Genomic DNA, 22,258 nt, shown 5'->3' on the forward strand with positions numbered 1-22,258 from the left:
AGACCGACTGTCTGTATTTGGGTCATTGTATATATGTACGAGGGACTAAAGGGTGCGGGTATGGGGGGCGCTGCAATTTGTAGGGGTGGATGGGGGTCGGTGCTCAGTGGAACACACCAATAAATATGCCAAACGTCTTTCTTCTGAAGGAAGGAAGAAAGAGGAGATTTACATGGGCAATATAATATTCCTGTGTGTAAGTGATATTTAGGCTAGTGTGGAGGAACGTGCCCCCGAGATAAATTGAATAATGGACCCCCTGTTGAAGCTCAATATTGAAAGCACAAATATATAAATTAATTTCCCTTCACTGCCGTTTTTGTCAACGAGTGGGAGGATCAGAGATTGACAGTTAACCTTTCCACTAATAATTGTCTTTATTAGCAATACCAACATTTCTTCTTTTTTTTGTCCTTTTTTCTTTTTTACTTATTTTCTCAGAGCATTAATACTACAGATTGGATATAACGTCACTGTTTGATTGCGGGCCAAAAGTTGATGCATATTACACACGCCAATCCTTGTGATACTTCATTAGGAAAGTTCACTTGTAATTTCTCTCCAATTTCATGTTTAATGGTGTCTATTGTCGCAGGTTTGAAACAAGGCTGTCCCCTCTCAAGTTCTTAACCGTGGCTCCACCATCTAATATGTCCATGTAATGAAAGCCACTTCAATTAACACAATCACTTCATGTTCAAAATGGAAGTGCTCAGTAGCAAATGACAGGCTAATCTCAGCCGTGCTGGATTTTGCTTCCTGCCGCAGGAAAATGGGGAGAAAAGTTCATTTGGGTACAGTAGTTAACAATACCTCCTCATCACCTTGAGGCCATATTTAAATTCACCATTGAAATATAAACCCTCTTTTTTGTCCTTTGTCACCCCGTCTTTCCTGCCTCCATCAAAATGAGGCAACCTAGAAGCACGGCTAATTAAGTGTGTGAATATCTGGACCCTAATTAACATATTTGTGAGACAGGGAGGGCCTAGCCAGAGCTGCCATGTTTGCTCACAGCTTGAGCTGCGACGCTCCGCAAGCGGCTCAGAAGGAAAGCAAGGAGGCTCCAGGTCTGCAGGCCCCTCCAAACTGGGGAGAAAATGCCAGTAATTGGATGACCATCTTATTATCCCTTTGTTGGTTGCAATTCCCTGATTAGCATTTTAGAATATTTTAAATTATAATCCAGGAATTAGGGGATTTTACTGTTTTACCCCCTCTCCCCGCCCAATTAGGCCTGCCGATAAGCAGGAGTCTGCTGAGGGTTCGCACGTGCAGCCAGGTAAACAGACGCACACATTTGCATGCAGGTTTAACACATTCCCAAGAAGCTTATCTATTTCTGATATTCTACCTGCATTGACTCTCCTCAAAACTGCTTTGAAAGCTGCTATGTAGATGGAAAATCTATCAATCGATGTATGCAGTTTGAAAAGCTACAATGTCACACAACATTCCATTCAGAGCTGTTCTAAATTTGGCATTTTTGGTTACATTATTATTATTGTTACTATTACTATTATTATCAATATGTCATACCTAACTCCAAAAAAGGAATCCACTGACAATGTTAACATATCAATATCGTTATTATTGTGGTTGTAGTTTACACTGCTGTAAATGTTCCCATTTTGTAAATGTTGCCATATTTGTATCAAATATTTTTCCTCTTTTAGCAAAGAAAAAAAAGTTAATGAATCAATATGTTCGCTCAGTGATTGTTTCGTGTGCCATTTACCTGTGTTGTTGTCAATCTCCTTCATTTAATTGAAAATGGAGATGTTTATGTCAATAATGGGCTTGTCTCACCAACGGGGCTTTACTGAAGTAAATTTAACCCACAGAAGATGAAGTGAGGATTATTTGTAAGAATGGTTATTTGTTGTCAAAGACACATCAGGCAGCCAAACTGAAAGTCAGACACTTGTAGTGTAACGTGATTCATGTGGAAACTTTTAGCGAAGGTCTAGCCTGCAAATACAAAGCAGCCACATTTGAACCCATTAACAAGATCTGTCATATTGCATTATCTATCACATTAGCATTTACAACAATCAATAATTGTTACAAATGGCTAATAAATTACATGATTGACTGGTTTCTGAAGGAAAAGTAAAACCGTAACGGACTCAATAATGGCCAATTGCAAGGAAGCAGCAGGCAATACCTCTCCACAAAGTAACTTAAGTCTTTAGAGCTCTTAAGCCAAACAAGGGCACGTTTATGATCAGAAAGTCGTCAAATATGAGAAAATGCCGTCCTTTCCAACAGAGACAATATTACCACTCACAGACGACTTTGTGGGCCACAGCGTCTTTTGTCACACTCTCAATGCCACCCGACGTTTGTTCACTGTGTCTCATTTTTGTATGAAAAGTTAAAGATGTCACGGGCATAATCTGACAGCAGAGGTTTTAGTTAAAGCAAACGTGTCATATTGTACTTCTATTAGTAGGTCGCCATTGCACTATTGGTGACATGAGAGTCAGTGGCGTGTCGCCTTAATTTAAAGTTAAGTACTGTGACAGTTTAATATGCCAGTGAGATGAAAGCCGCCTCTGTTTCGGTGCCTCGTCAAACCATTTTCAAATGGGCGATAAATAGGGCTTATTGTTTCAGCAATCAAGAGGAACTGTCTGTCTAATGTGCCTTTATTCCAACACACAACAGCAGCCAACACCTCCATCCTCTGCCGCCTTCTTTCTCTCTTATGGAGATTTGGTGTTCAAGCTTGAGCGGCGCTACCTAGAGGTTGAAGATTATGCTTTGAACACAGACTGAGTGCCTGTCAGCCAAGGGTCGGGCAGAGCTATGCTGAGCCAAAGACGGAAACGCGGTTGGGGGAAGTGAATGGAGGTCGAGCTGTAGAAGGTCGAGTCTGAAACCAAAAGAAAAATCATAACCCTCTTTCTACTTTTCTTGCCTCTTCTTGCTCTTCTTGCAACCCACAAGCTCAAATCAAGCATACTGAACTTTAATGGCAGTTCCCTGCAGGTGAGTCAAAACAAAAAACGTTTCCTCACATTTATGAGCTTCATTATTTGTCCACTTGGCCTGGCCCTTTTTATCAACTCCTGTGAGGGCCACTTCCTCTGGCTGTAACCACCCAAGCATCCTCACATTTCCTAATTCCACCGGTGCCAACGGATGGCAACGACTTGTGGAACTCATGGGTGTCCTCTGACACATCATTAGCAGTAGAGGAGTTGGGAGGGACACAGGTTGCTTGCTCAACAGAAACCCATTAAAAATAAAATATACTCCTGAGTCTGCTGGCTACAGGTGGGCAATTTTGGCGGCTGCACAAAAAGGTGCCAAGGGGATGCTGGAGTTGAGATGAGGACTATTAGGGTAGCAGTGGCGGGCGTCCGTTTGTTTTTCCTAAGATCACACCCCCATTCTATCTTTTAGACGAGGTGGAGGAAAAACGAGGTGCCGTGAAGCTTGAAAGCGTGCCTGACATCTGAAGTCTTCTGATAGCTCCCCGCCATGCTTGGGAAAAAATTAACTCTGACATGCGGATCGAGCCTCAGGAGCTTAATTACATCAAAGAGAAAAGGATCCTTGTTAGATTCCACCCAAACAAAAAAGAAAGAAAATGATCAGGACTTTTCAAGGCTTTGTTTGACATTGAGAAGACACGAGTCGAGTGTGTGAATCAAAAGTGTGCGGCGGGAGGAAGTTTGTCATGCGGAGAGGCTTGGAGGAAGGAGAGTGGGGATTATCCAAAGACGACGAGCTGTTCGAGGGTGACACGTCACTATGCAGCTATGAGTTCAAATAACACGGCCCGATGTCCAGACAAGACGCTGCACTGGCTCCTCGGTAGCTACAAAAGAAGGTAGAACCCTCCCCTCTCATCCTCTCCCCGCAGCCATCTTATTGACAGGGATGACAATAGTCCCCCGACGCACCATTATTCTTGACCGTCAAACCGACATCAAACGGGCAGGGAGCTGTCCCTGTCAAGGCAGCGAGAGCGGCCTCTACACAAGTACAGAGTGGCGAGAGAGGAGCTTGTTACTAACGTTGCTCTCCACCTTGCTTATTGGGCCAGTACAAAAGCCTCCGGGGAGGATTCCTCCTAAGAAAGACCAGAAACAGGATAGAAAATCAAGATGTGTGATTTCTTTCAGGGGGAGCCAACCTTCACTTTACACTTTATTAAGCAAAAGTCATCTCGCCATTCCTTTGCAATTCCGAGGGCTACAATGCCATTCCTTTACTAGGAAATTCCCAAACAAAACAAGTGTCAAATTCAAGGCATGTGTGTTACATCAGGCACACCCCATCATTTTATGTGGCTCACTAAATCAAATCTTCTGCTTTTCCTTTTGGCTTGTCCCATTAGGGGTCGCCACAGCATATCATCCTTTTCCGTCTAAGCCTATCTTCTGCATCCTCTTCTCTAACATCAACTGCCCTCATGTCTTCCCTCACTAAATCTATCAACCTTCTCTTTGGTCTTCTTCTTGCTCTCTTTCCCAGCAGCAGCTCCATGCTCATCACCCTTCTACCGATGTATTCACTATCTCTCTTCTGGACGAGTCCAAACCATCTAGGGGTCTAACTTTTTCCCCAAAACATCTAACCTTGACTGTCTTACTGATTAGCTTATTTCTAACCGTATCAATCATAACCTCAACATCCTTATTTCCACCACCTCCAGCTCTACTTCCTGTCATCTATTCACTGTCAATTCTTCACACATCTGACACTTTCCTCCACCCATTCCAACTTGCTTGCATCTGTTTCTTCCCCTCCTTACCACATTCAGCATTGCTCTGGACTGTTGATCCCAAGCACAGTATTTCAAGTCCTCTGCCCTTGCTCTCTCTTCCCCCTGTAGCCTCACCCTTCCTCTTCCGATTCACATGCATATATCCTGTCTTACTTCTGCTCATCTTCATTCCTCTCCTTTCCAGTGCATGCCTCCACCTACTCCCTGCTTTCACTGCAGATCACAATGTCATTTGCAAAGATCAAGGTCCATGGGGATTCCAGTTCAACCTCATCTGTCAGCTAATCAATCACTATTGCAAAGAGGAAGGGGCTTAGAATTGGTCCCTGATGCAGACCAACATCCACCTTAAACTCCACTGTCGCACCTAAAGCACACCTCACTACTGTCTTGCTACCCTCATACGTGTTCTGCACTATTCAAATTTCCTCATCCAGTACCACAGTTTTGCTCACTAAATCAAATAAAGTGTAGAAATTATTTCGCAGACAACTAGGAGTCCAAAGATCGCACTCCTACTAGAGGTGGGTAGCCTTTGAAAGGGAGATTAAACATCTTTTCTGCAATGCACATGATCTCATCTTTAATTCATCGGTAGGTAATTGACAAATGGGTGCTTTTATTTTAAACTGCCACAGATTTGGAGAATACCTCACTTTCATCAGACTAAAATGAGCAAAATAGCTCATGCTCAACTGTCGTGCTTAACTGTCATGCAACTGCGTTTGTGCCGATGCCGTACATTATTACACAGCGCTGTTCCAATCAAAAAGGTCTCACTGGCTCCAGGCAGCCACTTCAGAGCCGTAACCAATCACCTTTCCAAATATTTGCACTGGTTCAGAAAGCAAGAAGTGGAGGCGAGATGAGAAGCTTATATAAGCATAGTGATGTGTGTTCTGGAGACATTCAAACCGCCAGCCTCAGGCTAACTGTAGCATGAAGACAGGGAATAAAAACCTGAAATTGTTTGCTTTAATTTGCTGTATAAATTCTCTTGTTCCTCCAATTGAGCCAAATGTGTACATTTGTTTTGTGAAGTATATTTTATTCATTTGCTCTGGCAACAGAGATGACAGATGAGCACCTTGATGACTTGTTAATACAGGAATCGAGGACTAATCTAAAAAGTCAACTCATTTCAGCAGGGTTTAAACAGAAGAACATCATCTGTGCAAGCAACTCAGTTGCTAATTGTGCTCGTCTAGAGCAAGGATTCCCCCACTAGTGTGTTGTGATAATATCATCAAGTGTGCCACAGGAAATCCCCCAGTGTCACTTAATTTGTCTGAAATTCTTATTTAAAATGGGTACCTTGGCTCAATAAAGGAAGGGAAACTCTGTGATAGACAGCAACACCATAGAACAAATACTGTGTGAGACTTAGTAGTGCACTAATCAGAACAAAACACCACACGGCATCATGTGACAATAATAACAGCTCCCTTAACCTTTGAACCAGACGTGTCGACACAGACGTCAGTTCAGGCTCAGGCTGTATACTTTATCCCTGTTGCGGATGAAGGCGCAGCTTGTCATTTTGTCATTGTTGCTCTTCCTTGGGAAAAATCCTCCACCTTGCAGTCAAAATATTTTTTGATCTTCCCATCTGAGGAATAGGTGAAAACTGGTGACAATTAATCACCAAGTCCGAAGTTACACTTGATGTCCTTGTTTAGTTACTGAACCCCCAAAAATATTTACGTAGTCCAGTGAGTCTCTAACTTTTTCACCAAGTATCAGTACTACCACACTTCATACTTGGCTCTCTGAGTACCACCATCATAACCAAAACATGAAAATACAGCAGCGTAATTGGTAATGTTTATAAAAAACAAGGCAGAAATTTTATTTCTATAAGATTACAAAGGTAAGGTACTGCACATTTATTTTGAACAAAAAGTTCAATACAACTGAAATGCACTTGGACGGTGATTCTTCCGCCTACCACTAGAGGGAAACCATGTAGTATTGTAGCACAAGTGGGACATTGAGAATGAATTATCGATACTATGCAGTTGAAAAAAGAAATCTTCTGCAAGCCTGACAAAGGGGGTGTTTGTTTCTTTTAAGGCAAATGCATTTGATTGAATCCAGTTTAATTAATTACAGATAAAATAATGAGTTGAAATAAATAAAAACGGATGATTACTTCAGGCAACCCATAACTTTCCACAGTCCCCTAATTCCTGGTACAGAACAGTGCGTAAGATCTACCGAGAGATATTTGTGCACCAGAAAATCAGGCGAATAACATGTTGTAAAATGCGAGACCGCATTGGACCAATGAATGTAACCCTTCTTTTTTAACTGTCTGATGGGATTGTGGAGGAGAGCATGGATATGTGCAAGAAAATACCTCAAGCTTAATTTACCACATTAATGCAAGACATGTTGTAGCAGAGCACAAGCGCAGTAGGGTAGCCACTGTTTTGTGTAACCACAACATCCATGGATCTAGTACAGAGGTGGGCAAACCAGGGCCAGCACCCTGCAGGTTTTGGAGGTTTTCCTCTTCCAGCACAAGCCAATTCCAATCAACAGGATCGTTAACAGGCTTATGCAGAGCTTGGTGATGAGCTGATCATGTATCAGCTGTGTTGGAGAAGGAAAACATCCAAAACCTGCAGGACTTTGGCCCTCGAGGACCGAGTTTGTCCATCGCTGATCTAGTAACAAGCAATGACTAACTTGTCTCAGTTACAGGTTGGAAGACAAGAAATCGACAGACAGGTATTGTGAGGCCAATGGGTTGCTTGTTATCAAATTACACAAAAATCTGTGTTTCCCATACCATGTTAATACTTTGGGTGGGCCACCCAAGTAAACTGTCCACGACCCAAGAAGTTTTCAAGAAAATTTATAAAAAATATATTTAAAAAAAAACGTGTTGCGAGCAGATATACCGCATCTAATGTTAGTTTGCCGTCACTTTGTGGATCGTGAGGCTAGAGGAGAGGACAGGACTGAGACGTCCCCCATACACCAAAGTTTTATTTTCACAATTTAATTTAATTGTAATGGCAAATCTCCTCAAAGATAAAATATTATCAAGCATTTACTTTTGAACTGTTTACATAGCACATAGTTGGTCTGCCCTGGTGCCAAATATGAAATTAAACAACCAAGTAAATCTTTTGTTTTCTGCAAACTTTTGAAAATGTATACTGTTTACAATCACTGCACCTGGCTTTTGCCTTTTTAGGACCTTTTATTCACCATCTGCTATGATATAGTGTATTTTGTAACTACCAGATATGTCACATTACAACTTTTTTCCGATGCATTTGCTTTTATTTTTGCTTTGTTTCACTTTACTGTCACAGACACCTGGTATTTTTTTTTAATTGTAAACAAAAAGAAAATAACTCAAAATGTCAACTCTAAGCAGAATAGGTTGTAATTTGCTGTAGGCTCTTTCACCTCTTGTTGAGGTATGCGCTTAGTGAGTATTCTTGTTCTTCATGTCCAGTCTTATCATTTGAGTTGTCAGGGTTGTTTATTAGGAAGTTGTCCATTTAAAAAACATTTGCTAGTGCGTGTATAAGAGTGATCTAGGAGCTACCTTCTATATGAGCATCTTTTTAATTGGTAGGAAATGAAACACGGGTGTCAAGAAGTTTGATGCGGGATCAGCGTCATTTGGCGACCTCTTCCTTTGAAATCCAATAAAAACAAGTAGCTGCAGGCAAATGGACCAGATCTGATTGTTTACTCTCAGAGGTCACATACTATAGTGCATCATCCCCAGACAGCCACAAGCAAATCTTATTTTTCTTCCTGTACATGTTCGAAACGTTCTTTTTGTTTACCCTTCAGCAGCTCCGACCCAAAAGTGCAACGTCTTGCAATTACTGGTGAACTTTTTAAAGTATTCATAATTGGATTGGGCGCAGAATAAAGTTTTTCCTTTTTTTGGGGGGGGGAGAAATGATGTTCATAGCTTGTGAAGAAACATTTGGCAGCCAACGGTCATTAAGAGGAGTCCCGCCAAGTGAAAAGTTGCCGTCTTTACCAGAATACACACAAAATCAAGACATAAATACTCAGAGGGGAAATGCTGCATGCTCGCCTGAACTAACTCCAGCTCTCTATCATAATTTCATTAATTGCCCCGGCAGTCTATGATATCACAGGATATGCAGCAACCATGAAGACAGCAAACTTAGTGGGGCCAAATGTGTAAGAAAATAGATTTTGTTTTGCAGAAATCCTGTCATATCGTATCTGTTAATGAAGTAAAAATCTGACACAACCAGAAGCAAAATGTCACTGCTGTATGTCAGAGTGTGTCTTTAAAATAAGTGAATCCAACCTTATTTATTTATAAAACTGCTTAATGTATTAATTTCAAAGCAGTAGCATGTGTGGCATTATTTGTCCAACATGATGGGTGCATGCATCCAGTCACAGGGTGGTGAGAATATATATTTAAGAACAAAAGTTTGTCAGAAGCCAAAGCTTGCACCGGCTCCAATTTGCTTTGTTACCTGCCACTGCCATCAGACGGTGAGCCACTGGGGGCCATATCAGGGCCATCTTGGCCCCCATGGGCCCTCTCGTGCCACAGTCTTTAAAGTGGTGCGCTGCCATGTGCACGGCCTTGATGTTCGCCTTCTACCCTACATGCAAAGCTATCATTATCCGTGCCTCCTGACAATCGGCAGGCCCGTCGTCTTTGTTACATCTGCAGCTCGTTGCCGTGGGCTATGACATGACTGCACGGTTGATCTCGCCTCCTTTACATATCGCAGCCAGTATCTGTCCTCCTCGCCCAGATTGTGAGCTGCATTTGAACACCACTGATATGACAACTTAGAGAATGTTGTACCTCGACACTTATGTGGAACCTGAAGCTGTATACCGATTGGCACATTTGCTTTGAGGTTTGTTATATCATTCCGGAAGAGAACAGTCATATGCATTACCAGGACCATCATATGTAGAAAGTTGTTTAAAAATACAGACTACACTCTAAAAATGAAAACACCTACCATTCTAGAGTGGTTGTTTTAACCAAAGGATATGTCGGACACATAACTACCAGCTAGATTGGTCAAACGTAACCTTTTTTTGGGGGGTCAATTTGGCCAATCCGTTTTTAGGGTGTAAGGAGGAAAGCACAAAAAATAAATCCAATCATTGAGCTCTGCAAGTGATTTTTCACAACAGCGCCCAATTTACTGTAAAATGTTCCAATCTATCAATTAAGCACAAACCTTTTTCCAGCATGCGGTCGCTCACATTCATATTTCAGTCCAAAGTGGAAAGCTTTTAATTAGCTTCATCAACAGTCTGCCAAAACTCTCCTGACCTTCACTCTCAAGCTCTGCTTGACATCTGCTTTGGATTTGTGTTCCTCAGAGCTCCTCCCCAACACGTGGATCTTTAAAACTCTTCAACATAAATAATCAATTAGTCCACTTTTGTGCAAACATATTGATTGACTACTAAATCCAGGTTTTTATCATTTCCCATTCCTATAAATGACTTGCAGAAGAAAATTTTGAAACAACACAAAGCTGCCTGTCCAAAGCTGCAGCCAGACAAAGAGCGTGCCCGATGGAAAACAACATGCGGCGCTCATTAACTTGCATTGTGTTACAACGGAACGGCAGTTAAGGCGAGCTGACACCAGAGGGCCTGCAACACTTTGGCCCGATGTCTATTTCACAACTCCAACCCAAGAAATGAATAATGGATGTGTTCTGTCCGTTTTAATTTGGCGCTAATTAGGTCAGGAAAGTTTTGGGAGAGAAAGGTGCAGTCCAGGCCACGTGGTCGGTCGGGTCTCTCAGCAGGCAGCCACTTTCATGTGGAAAGCAAAAGTGGAGTGCCGAACAGAGCGGGCCGAGGCCGATGCCAGCAGCAGCAGTGTGGGGATGAAGGGCCAAGGCTGGAGACAAAGATAATAAACCCAAGAAGTGTCAGCCTCAGTCAGCCACTGAAACAGCCACCACCAGGGGGATTTGAACTGTGGGCCTTCACCGGGCGCAAAAAAAAAAAAAAAAAAGAAGAAGAAAAGAGAGCTGTCAGTCTGTTTATTTGGAATGTGGCCGCTGAGAAATAATTATTCAATTTTAATTACAATTCCAGAAGAGAAATGCAGCAGTCTGGCTCTGATGGTCCCCGCCCGCAGACTGGCGACAAACAATGCTGTCCACAATGCACCCAAGCAATGTTATCATGCTTCGCACACTGCAAAAGCAAAGACTACATGACTTTGATCATGCACAAAGTGCACTTTGGCAAACTTAGGTGGCTCAAGCTGAAACTGTCTGGCAGGAGCAGTTGGGGGAAAGGGGAGGGGAGGGGACAGATGAAGGTGACAGCTATGGAGGTTAACCTCGATTTCAAATCCCGACAGGGTTGGAAAATCCCGCCAGGGTAGATATCACTCTGATCTTTCACATCTAGCTCCAAGACATGGTACCAGACGATGCCAATAATATCTCTGTGACAGAACTAAAACATACTTCAAAAGGCCTCCACATGCACATCACATCTTTGCCCTGCAGAACAATTGTGTGTTTTCGGCAATAAAATACGACTCTCATGCATTTGAATAGCGAGATTTTCTTGGCATATGATGACAACCTGCTTAATTCAGGTTCTATCACATTCCCTGAGGTTCTTCACTTTGGCAGAAACTGCAGGAATTCCGAACCACGTGTTGTGCATTGATACTTGAACTCGGTGACTACGTTTACACGCAGTCAATAACCCTTAACCAGAATATTGGCAATATTTGGGTTTTGGAAGGCCATGTAAATGAGCAAAAACCAGAATATTCTCTTATTCATGTTTTTAAAACCCAGAATGAGACCCCTTAGTCACCCGTTTCGTAACCCGAATTATTCGCCATATAAATATGTATCGAGGTACCTGGATTGAACAAGGCATATTTTTTTGTACTGCGCATGCTCTATTGACAAGAAATCTTGGTCTTTTGAGTACCTACGATCTGTGGCACCGTCCCACTCACTCAATGAGCCTAACTTGAACACATTAAGATTTCTCCGCTGTGTTTTCATGTTATTTTCTGTCTCAACGGCAAAAATGCCAGTGTTACGTATGTGTAAATACGTTTGTGTGACTGACAGGCAACACACCGGAAATACACAACCAGACGTCAACAACGACGAGCTGCTTCATTAGTGTGGTGAGTGGCATGAATATAATGTTTTTATTGACCGTAGAAAGCTAAAAACTTAAATTATGTTTATTTGTGTAATGACATGTTGTGGTTTCAATTAATCACAATGACCATGTATACGGTGGTCATCCCGAATGTTTCAGAAACCACAATTTTGACGTTAACCCAAATATTGCCTGCATGTAAACGAAGTCACGAGATGCAAGTTGAGGAGTAAAATAGTTCAAGAAATTGGCTGGAGGCGGGAGGATATGACAGCAGTGTCAGTCAGTGCCTGGGAAACCTCTTGTTTGTTTACACTTGCACTAAAATGGACGGAAGCTGAAGCAGCAAGCATTACATCCAGCAAAGAGTAGATAGTATTCAAGCCTGCTCGACAATCTCTGATGTTTTCTGATAAAACCTGATTTTTACTTTTCTAAAATTGTTGTAGGGTGTAAAGAAAAACCCTCAATATTCCTTGATATACAAAGTGTTGATACACATCTGCACCCACCTACCAAGTCAAATAAACCCTTTGTGAATTAATACAAACGCAAAGCGGACGTTTACCCCTTCTGGAGCAATTCTGATGAATTGAATTTCAAATCAAATGTACATCAGAAAATAAGCAGGAAAGTTGTGTGAGCGCTGTGGCACGAAAACAGGGTTCAACATTTCCCTTTTCTGGAGTTGTTCAGACCCAAACCTGTTTTACGGGATTTTAATAATTTCAGACCTTTCCTCATCCTCAGAGAGAAAAGTAAAGATATAATCCTTTTCCCTGTAGAAATTGCCTGCAGAAATCAAATTATTCTATGACCCGAATCCACTGTATTCAAGGCTTCTTACCTCTGCAATTTAACTGCTGTTCTTTTTTTCCCAGAGACAACTTCTTGCCATGCATGAATCACAGGTTACGCGCATCCTTTTCAATGGCCACGCACCCCAGCGACAGAAATATAATTATGTTTTACAAGTCGACTCTTATCTTCAGCCTCCTTCATTCCCCCACTGACTGGCTGCGTGTTTCGAGAGCTTTTCACAAGCACTTTATGCTGCACAGGTTGCCAATCCTGCGTGTAAATGCACTATTGTATCATTCAAAAGGTTTCCATAGCAGGCTGCTAAAAGTAAACAGGCATGCAACATAACCTCCATTCAACAGTGTGGACAAAATGGCACACGTTCCAAAATTGCTAAAAGCTGCTGTGTTCCAATGCAAAATATTACTTCAAATAACTGAGAACAGGAGACTGTCCAAGCAAATTCAATCCAATTTGCTAGAATTCCCGAATAAAAGCTGTCATTCCCAAAAATGAGCCAGGACAACATGTTGTCAATGCTTGGATGCTCCCAAATTGCTCCAGTGCAGCTCGCTTGGTCATATGTCCCAGGTGTAAATTCACGTGAGGCCTTGTGTGTAAAGATTGGAATGTAAGATGGGAACGCTTTGAGTGAGACGACTGCGGACAGTATGTGACATGCAGGACGGCGCTCCAGGGTTGACATGTGTCCCAGCAATGAGGTGATGACAAGCCAAAGTATCACCTCAACATTATTCATCCATTCTGACTGAAAGTGCACACAGCAGAGATGCGACTGAATACAAAACAGAACAAAAGCACAATCTCCACTGAGCAAAATGCCTTTCATTCCGAAATTCAATGAATGCTTGAGCTGCAATTAATCCAATTAAGCAGTTGAAAATGTGAGAAGACAGGTGTCTTCAGGTAAACACGACTGTGATCTTGCCACTGACATTTGTCTAATCAACATCTATTGTGCCTTTTCATTAGCTGCCTTTGTTAAGCGGCCCCTTTAATGATGCAGCTTTCAAGGCAGCTTGTGAATAAAATCATAATAAAATCCCCTCCAACGAATCTCAGTGTGAAGAGGCGAGGGACACAGGGAGGTAGAATGTAGAAATGTTCCTTGTGAAATAAAACAAACACTCTTTGTGAGAGAAAATACCTGCCAGGCTGGCGCCACGGTTAGTTCCCATGAGTCCCTGGGGAGCCGCTCTCCTGGGTTCCTAAAACATTACAGCACAAGAAGAAAAAAAGAAAGCGGAAGCTCAAAGCGCGCCACAAATTATTTCACCGCTTTCACATAAAATGTTAAAATGGCTGCAAAACAAGGTGAGGACAACATCACGCAGAACTGAAAGCATTTGAATTATCAACAGTTGACTTTAAATCCTTTCTTAAACACACAAACAACGTAACTACGTACCTTATTTTGGACTTTCACATGACACTGAAATTATTAACTTCATTTTATCTCATATATTGAAAAAAATATTATTATTTTTATTTTATTTTTTAATTATTGTTTTCTGTAGATATAAGATGGATCCAAACAATGAAAAAAGCAGCATGGAATAGTCTATTATTCAACCAATATTGAGTTCACGTTTACGTCCATGTGCCAATTAAGCACAGTATTTCCTTCGGTAATCAGTCTGATCAGAGTATTTAGTCTTCTGTGCTGAAAGGAGAGTTTGCGGTCCTATCTGAGTATTTTTATTTCAGCATGCCAGATTTACCCTTTTGTTTTTCATTGTTAAGACCCCTGGAACAGTGAATTTGAAATGATTAATAAAGTATATATTTATCAAGCATCAAAAACTAACCAGGCATTCGAAAAAATATATATTGCTATGATTATGATGGCAGTACATAACCTCTATGTCGGCGGAGGGAAATTGTTATTTCAGGGAAGGCAGCACCAACTAAAAGCCATATTTTGTTTGACTTAACTCATCCCAAGTGAATGGCAATTGGATGTACTGTATTTGCCCAACCAGTTTAACATTGTGTTTAAAACTTGGGACAGCACACCCCAAAAATTTGGGAGAGGCTACCACCAATTGCTAGGGTGTGCTTGAATAACTGAGACGTAAGCAAATGCATTTTTACCATCACCGATATACAGTGATGACATGACTCCTTCTTGTGATTGCCTTCAAGACAGCCCTTAGATCACGCAGATGCTCCAAAATGTCATTGCTGTGCAGAAGATATGCCTATAATGTCTTCATCATTTTTGTTTCTGACAATTCAAAAGTGTCACAAGCTGAAAAGATCCGTTCTCCCTGTGGCCTCGTTTTGCCTTTGCCTTATCCTCGTCACAATAATGCCTTTCACGTTTTATTTGAAAACACAAAATAAGACAATCCATCTCAGGATTCAATAAAATCCCATTTTGTCTTCTAAGATAATCTATTTGCATCTACACACTCCAATGTTTTGTAAATTTGAGTAGAAACTGCAGTTTTGCCCGTTTGGCAGACACAGACCAAGATTCACCCGTTTAGTAGATCAACTTTAACATGGTTGCATGTGTAATCCAGTTTGTTCATGTTTTTGAAAATCAGGCCCCAAGTCTGAAATTGTTCTTCAAATATTGATAAGGGCAAAAATTGTGAATTCCAAATATTTCCTCTGAAGGGTTAAAATAGTTTGAAATGTTACATAAACAGCAATAGAACGAGGAACCAATTAAAACAAGCTGCTGGAATATGATTTGCTAATTTAATCATAGAGATTAAATAAGACCTACCCACTGAGGTTTTCCTGGACGAATGAGCTATTTCCTGCTGTTCAAACTGTGTCTACTTGCTTGTTGCCTCTTCCTGTAGGGAGCAGAGGACAATATCATTGTGGGACATATGGAGTTGGTGTGAATTATAGAAATAATGCTCTAACACAAACTTGGAAGGGGCCTCACATTCCCACTCCTTTTCTCTCCACTACCTTGAGGAAGCGGCTTATCTTATTTGCCACCGTTTTTAAAAGAAGTGTCTGGATTAACATAAGCACCTCCACCATTGTGCTCGCGCTCTAAATACATTTATCTGCTCAAGCTTTCGTAGAGACGGGTACAACTGCCATTTTATCAGGTGAGCAAATACCTCTCATAACCTCCTGCTATCACACGAAATGTGCTTTTCTTAGCACTTTATATTTAGCAGTGCATCTCTTCTTTTTTAAATATTCTGTTTCATGTGCAGTCATACCTCAATTTCTGAGTTGTGTTCTCTCCATGATCAAGCTCATAACTTGATGTGCTTGTTTATCAAATCAATTTCATATTTTAATATTGAAATAATCTGTTCTAGCTCTCAGGAGCACCGCCATTTTTTGTTTGTTTGTTTTTTGTAACAAAAGAGAGAAAATAAATCAAATGTTTTATAAAGTGTACGTATTTCCTGAACAATTGGGACAAGCAGAGTCATAACATGTGGGGTTGCATGTTTGTCTTTAAGGGGTGTGGCCTACTGTAGCTGTTTGTGAGGTTCTTATTTTGTATTTTGTGTGTCAAGCATCTGCATGTGGCCTTTCTCTATCATGTGTACCTGAAAAATTTAAATACCAGGTGGCTCACCATCAATTTCAATCCGATTCATTGCATTTTGGTGTTTCCATTATAGCTAATGGGGAGTCTCCCTTACCTTCCCCAAACCCACCGTCCCCCCTCCCACTCTTTTGGCATCCAACGTCCATAGGAAGCAGAACAGGAAATTATATAATAGCCGCAGATTGCGAGGAGTGCGTCCCGCATGCCCAGCTGCTCCTCATATGACCTCAGAGAGCAGGAAGGGGAGGAGCTGGCACACCGGGCATTGCTGCGCTTCGAAATGCCCATTGTCTCTTTCACATTGAGCGCTGCACAAATGATGACGCAAAAACTACTAAGACAAAAAAACACAGACAGAAATGTACACTACCTACAAAAAATATTTCATCTCGACAGTAATTTCCATTTGTGATTAGGATTATTTCTTAACTAAGCGTGTTTAAATGTGTCCAGAAAAAGTCAAAACTGTCCATATTTAAGGAAAAGAGTGCTAAATATATACAGTGTTTGCATGTGAGGAATGGAGACAGAGCGTGTTTTCGAAGAATTCCTCCACTAATTAGGCGCACTGTTTGCCAGCTCATCCAAATTTTTCTTGACTGGGGCAAACGGAGAGAAACCTCTGAGCCAAAGTATAATATGGAAGTTTTGTGCCCCCCTCCCTTCTTCTCCATCTGCTACATTTGTGCACAGAAGCTTAATTGGAGCTAAACCTTGTCAAAGCCTCCTCCAGTGAACATGAACAGTCGAAAATGTGTGAACAACAGATTTAAAAAATAAAAAATAAAAATTAAAAACTTTTTGTGCTCAGAAAATTATTATTAAATGGAAAAAAATATACCAAAACTTAAAAAGTATTTTTGGTACATTTTATATTACAATAACATTTTATTGTGAAAATACATTTCACAATAATAACAATATTAATAATAACAACATCAAGCAAAGCAACAGCTAATTAAAAATCATACATTTCATTCAACATTTTATTTTGGTGGTCAATGATTTAGATGAAAAGAACATCAACAAAGTAACCTAGCTGGGATTTGTCAAACTGCGACGTTCCATCTAAACTTTAATGTCACCGCTGCCTTCTAAATGCCTCTCAGCCAACGTGGACGTTAATAAACACACACTCCATTTGTGCGAGGGCTGGAAAACAAATTGTAAAAACGTTTGTTTGGGTTTGTTTTACTCAGTGGACTCAGTAATGCATTTTGTTTTGTTCCGAGCGACTCTCCGCTGTCAGCGTTTGACGAGAATTTGTCCTCCTGGGGTTCGGCAAACACTTAGACACTCGCCATGATAGCTGTGCATTAATGTCACTCACTGCTGACTGCACACACACGGGCACACAAACAGGCGCACACTCACACACACGTACACACAAAAATGCTCCTTAGGTCAGAGCTTTAGTCACAGGAACAAATATTTGTTCATTAAAGTACACTTGTATACTAATTTTCTTGCGTTTTTACATTGTGGGCATTTTAATCTGAGTCCCATTTCCATAACATATATTAGTCTGTTGTGTTGACGGTCACGTAAGTACTCAAGCTCATCCTGCCGCCTTTTCATATTTATGTTGGCAGTGATTTAAGATGGACTGATTGTGGGGATTTAATTACGGGGGACACAATGGGCCACACAATTCAGTTTTCTTCCCTCACCGTCTTGCGAGGCGCTGACATGCCGCACACTCGGCTGCACACTGCCGAGGAATGTTTTACACTCCAAATGAGCTGTGCTTGCAGAAGAATTTAATTTGATCTGCCGCTGTAATTGTGCTCTCAAAAAAAAAAAAGAGGGTGGGAGAGGGAAAGAAAAAGAGGAGAGGTGGTGGTGGTGGGGTCGCGGTGCGTGCAACTTTAAAATGTAATATGCACAAAAAGTAAATTAACTCTAGAGGAGAGGCCCTTGTGATGTGTTGACACTTGCGCTGGGCCCGTCTCCCAAGGAGCTGAGGATGATGGGGGAGGCAGGGGGGAAACATAGAAGGGAGAGAGTGGGGGTAGGGGGACGGGGGGGGCTATGATAAAACACCACAAAGAAAAGTGTTATGAATTTTATTAATGACTTGCAAGACAGTATGCAAAACATCAAAGGTCCACGGGAAAGATTAATGACCCTGTGTGCGACTGTTTAATTACATCCAGCTAATTAGATTCTTGACCACATTTTTAATATCTGCATTCATACACGACGCCTAATTGAGATTCCACCATATTTATCAATATTTCAAAAAAGAGGTAAAAAAAAAAAAACCTTGGTGGTGATTTTCTTGTTCAGCTTGTCCTCATTTAAGGAACAATTAGGACTCAGTCAGGTTTTGAGTGTCTTAAAAAAAAAGCGTTGAAAAAGAGTTGTGAAGGATGCTTATTTACTCACTAAAGAGGCTTTTGTCTTATCAAACTGATCTTTGTTTCTAATGAACTTGCTAATAGACTTATAGCGAGCTCTGTCAACTCTCCTTGTCGTGCCGTAATTCTCTTATCTGGACCTGAGCTGAGGAGAGAAGCGTTCTCAGAGGAGCTGCTCTCCATCGACGTCTCCTTTCTCCAACATTTTCCTCTGCCGGATAATCCTGACGCTATTTACCACAACACACACACACACACACTCACGCACACAGTCATCGAAATGAGTGCCTTTGAACTCACAGTATCTACAGTATCTCTTTGGTTAGGTTCAAGTCTCAGTGCTGTGTGACCCTGTTGTTGTTGTTGCTGCAGCAGCAATAATTGCGGTAGGATTATTCTTCCTCTGGGTTGTAGAGCTGCGAACAAGTTTCACTGAGAAATCAGGCTCGCTTTCCTAACATACAGTTTTGAACGTGACATCTCCAATGTCCGTCTTCCAGTTATTCTGAGAAACAAGCGAGAGTTGCCAGAAGTCATCAGACCTTGAATAGCACCATCTGCTGTGAAAACCAATGTACTGTACCATCGTGTGTCAAAACAACATGCAAAGCCATGCACGATGCAATCAGACCCGTGTTTGAATCTTTGATTTGAATGCATCAGTGATAGGGATAAATGTAAAATGATCCCATTGTTCCCTCAGTGCTATTTATTCCCCTTTCCTTCTCTTTTCTGCCCTTTTTCATGTAAACAGTGAGTGGTCGCCGCATCCCCTATGTGTCCTCTCCATTTATTTCCATTTGTCTTTCTGTCTGTCTTGAAAAGAGTGAGATCTAAATAGGACTGGATCACCTCCCTGGCTGGCGTTTCATTAGAGGCAATTAGAAAGCCGACACTGCAACGTCCCATAAGGCTCAGCAAGAGGGAGGAAAGACGTAGCCCGCATTAACGGGTTGAGATGTAGTATGTATGACAACACTTTCATCAGCACACAACGCTTACTCACCGAATGTCAGAGGTACCATTCTGACAATTATGACAATTAACACTGTCAAAATAAAGCCATTAGCTTAGCAAGAGGGCGAACCAATACACTTAATTACAGGGTTTTCTCTTCAAATGGATTCCCTTCAGACCACGTGCACACCGGAATGAGAAAATGGAATAAGATAATTATAAACTCAGGACGAGGGTAAAGGAATGACATCTGCTGTTGTCTGAACACTGGCCTCGGGTCGCTGTGTGCTTCCTGTTGGGCGCACACACGCACAGACACACACACACGTACAGTGGCCTCATTCATTTTTAGCTTGCATCGAAGAGAATAACTTCCGCACACCGGCACTTAGAAGTCTTGTGACAGATTACAGCAAATACAACGTTACTGCACTTAAGTAGAGTTTTTACATTTTTGTTTCATTTGTTAACTTTTACTCCACTACATTTCCTAAAAAAATTAAAACAAAAAACTTTCCCCCAATACTTTTCCCCTAACCATCTCTTTTACTCTAAGACAAAATAAAGCAGACAATTTTCCAAAAAGCAAATTCAAGCCTATTGTTTTCCTGAAAATATTATGCGTCAACATTAGAGCGCTACAATAAAAACATAATCAAAATTCCAACCACTCATTTTTTTTAATACATACTTCTACTTCCAATAATGAAGTATGTTAATAAATATTTTTTGATACTTTTGATATGACTGCAAATGTGAGATACTTAAAATTTGACTTTTATTCAAGTAATATTCTACAAATTAACAAACTTTTTAAATAAGTAAGTAATATTTTCTATTACTTGTATTTCAACCCATGTATCGCTTTCAGATACTTTATACAAGATCGCTTATAACACGTAACATATGATGGGTGTCTAGTTTGCCCAAGAGGTAAAACTACCACACACACAAAAAAAAAGGTGTCATCATAAAGAATAAAATAATGTGAAGATTGAAACAAAGACAGCCATTGACATCACATAACTCCACTGTTATCTTCAAATGAAGCCTCATTAACAGAGTGAATATCAATCATTGGGTCACAAAGGTCACAGTGGTTTACGGAGGGGCTGTGACCCCTAAATGACCTGCCATGTTCACAGACGAACGACACTCGTCTGACCTAATTGCTTTTCATTGAACAAAACACCAAGGGAAGCTGTAGCGGGTAAGCTACAATTGCCTGTCCTGCTACAGTATTGATTTGCTCTTGATTAATAAGCATTGCAAAGATAAAAAAAAAAAAAAAAGTAAGATAAATAATTAGAACAGATGTTTACATGTCTGCAATTAGCTAACTGTCACTGCATTCTGAAGCACTTAAAGAGTGACTGGTTTTAAGTTTAAAGTATGATTGTTAACTGGTTTTCAGTAAGATTATACCCCAAATGAATATTGGAACATACCTATGACAAAATTGTTGAATAATTAGAAGTTTGGACATTTGCTCCAGTTTTTGTTGTGGAGGGCCCATTACTATTCCAGCGCCCCCAGAACAAAAAGTCCATAAAGTTATGCTTGGATGCTTGGCCTTGATTGAACCCTGACCTCAACTCCATCAAACACCTATGTGATGATCTAGATAGAACAGAGATTGTGAAAAGGACCCTCTCTCAGGTCCAAAATCAGTGAACCCTGACCTCAAAAACATTCTTGTGGTATGAATGGAAAAACATTCCCACAGACACATTTTACAACCTTGTAGAATGTCTTTGAGGAAGACTGCAAAAGTTGCTTTTACATTTTCACTTCCTGAAGGTGAAATGTGTAGTTTGTGTACCAAAACTTGTGCAATATGGTTTAAGATTGGCAACATCAAATGCTCTCCTTTGTTGGCTTCACTTCCAGACTGCTCCTACTTTAAACTTTAAATATAAAAGAACAATAACTTCTGTGCAATGCGTAAAGCTCAACGTGATAGAGATAAGACAGCAAGGTCTGTCCATCATCAACGTTCTGATAAAAAAAAATCTGTCCATCTTATATCCTGAGGTAATCCACATTTTGATGGAATCAGCGTGTCTGTAAATCAAACCACTTTGATTGGCTGCAGCAAACACACGTCGCCGTCATTGCCGCCGCTTCTCCGCATTTTGTCTCAAAAAGGAAGCTGATGGCTCCCGTCAGATAAGGATGGCAGCCCTGTGCTTAAAGCTCCCTGCAAATAAATGAATATGTTCTCCATCACGCCGAGCGCTTATTGTGTTTTACAGAGGCCAAATGTAATTTGTATCATTTCTGTGCCACAGATCAAAAGGAAGTGGGCCTCACCAATGAGTCACTGCGGCCAAAACACTCTGTTTCCAATCGAAGAAAATCAGATCTGTGCTGTTTGTTCATTTCTTTTACTTCTCCATTTACTTGATAAGGCAGCGAGCAGTGACGGTAAATGGGTGAATAAACTGTGACATGGCCCTTCTGCTGGCAAGCAGTCCGCCAGCTTAACAATACATGACGTCATCTGGAAGCCAGAAGTCCCTCTGCTGTCATGTCAGTGGCACTCAAGAGTAAAACAAAAGACAAAAAAAAAAATATCTTCTATCCCCAGCCGTGTCACACTGCAGTCTGTTTCTCTAAGAGAATTTAGGGAGTTTTAAAAGTCCAGACAAAGTAAACGTACAGAAGAACAGTTTGACCAAATAATGCAATGCAAGTCATTTA

The 22,258-nt window shown here is 41.0% G+C and overlaps 1 long non-coding RNA gene across 6 annotated transcripts in view; it reads right to left on the reverse strand.

Annotated features, from left to right (window-relative positions):
* Window positions 1-22,258, reverse strand: part of LOC144057484 (uncharacterized) — a 196,315-nt gene that overhangs the window by 126,008 nt on the left and 48,049 nt on the right. For 5 of the 6 annotated variants that reach the window (XR_013295263.1, XR_013295266.1, XR_013295270.1 and 2 more), the window contains exons 4-5: window positions 15,441-15,513; window positions 13,851-13,911 (exon numbers count right to left, since the gene is read on the reverse strand). This is a non-coding gene — a long non-coding RNA (uncharacterized LOC144057484). Of the gene's footprint in view, window positions 1-10,311; window positions 10,638-13,850; window positions 13,912-15,440; window positions 15,514-22,258 lie in introns of those variants that run through there. The other variant, XR_013295269.1, reaches the window with a different exon arrangement.

The sequence above is a fragment of the Vanacampus margaritifer genome, chromosome 1 (assembly GCF_051991255.1).
Source record: "Vanacampus margaritifer isolate UIUO_Vmar chromosome 1, RoL_Vmar_1.0, whole genome shotgun sequence".
Classification (NCBI taxonomy): domain Eukaryota; kingdom Metazoa; phylum Chordata; class Actinopteri; order Syngnathiformes; family Syngnathidae; genus Vanacampus; species Vanacampus margaritifer.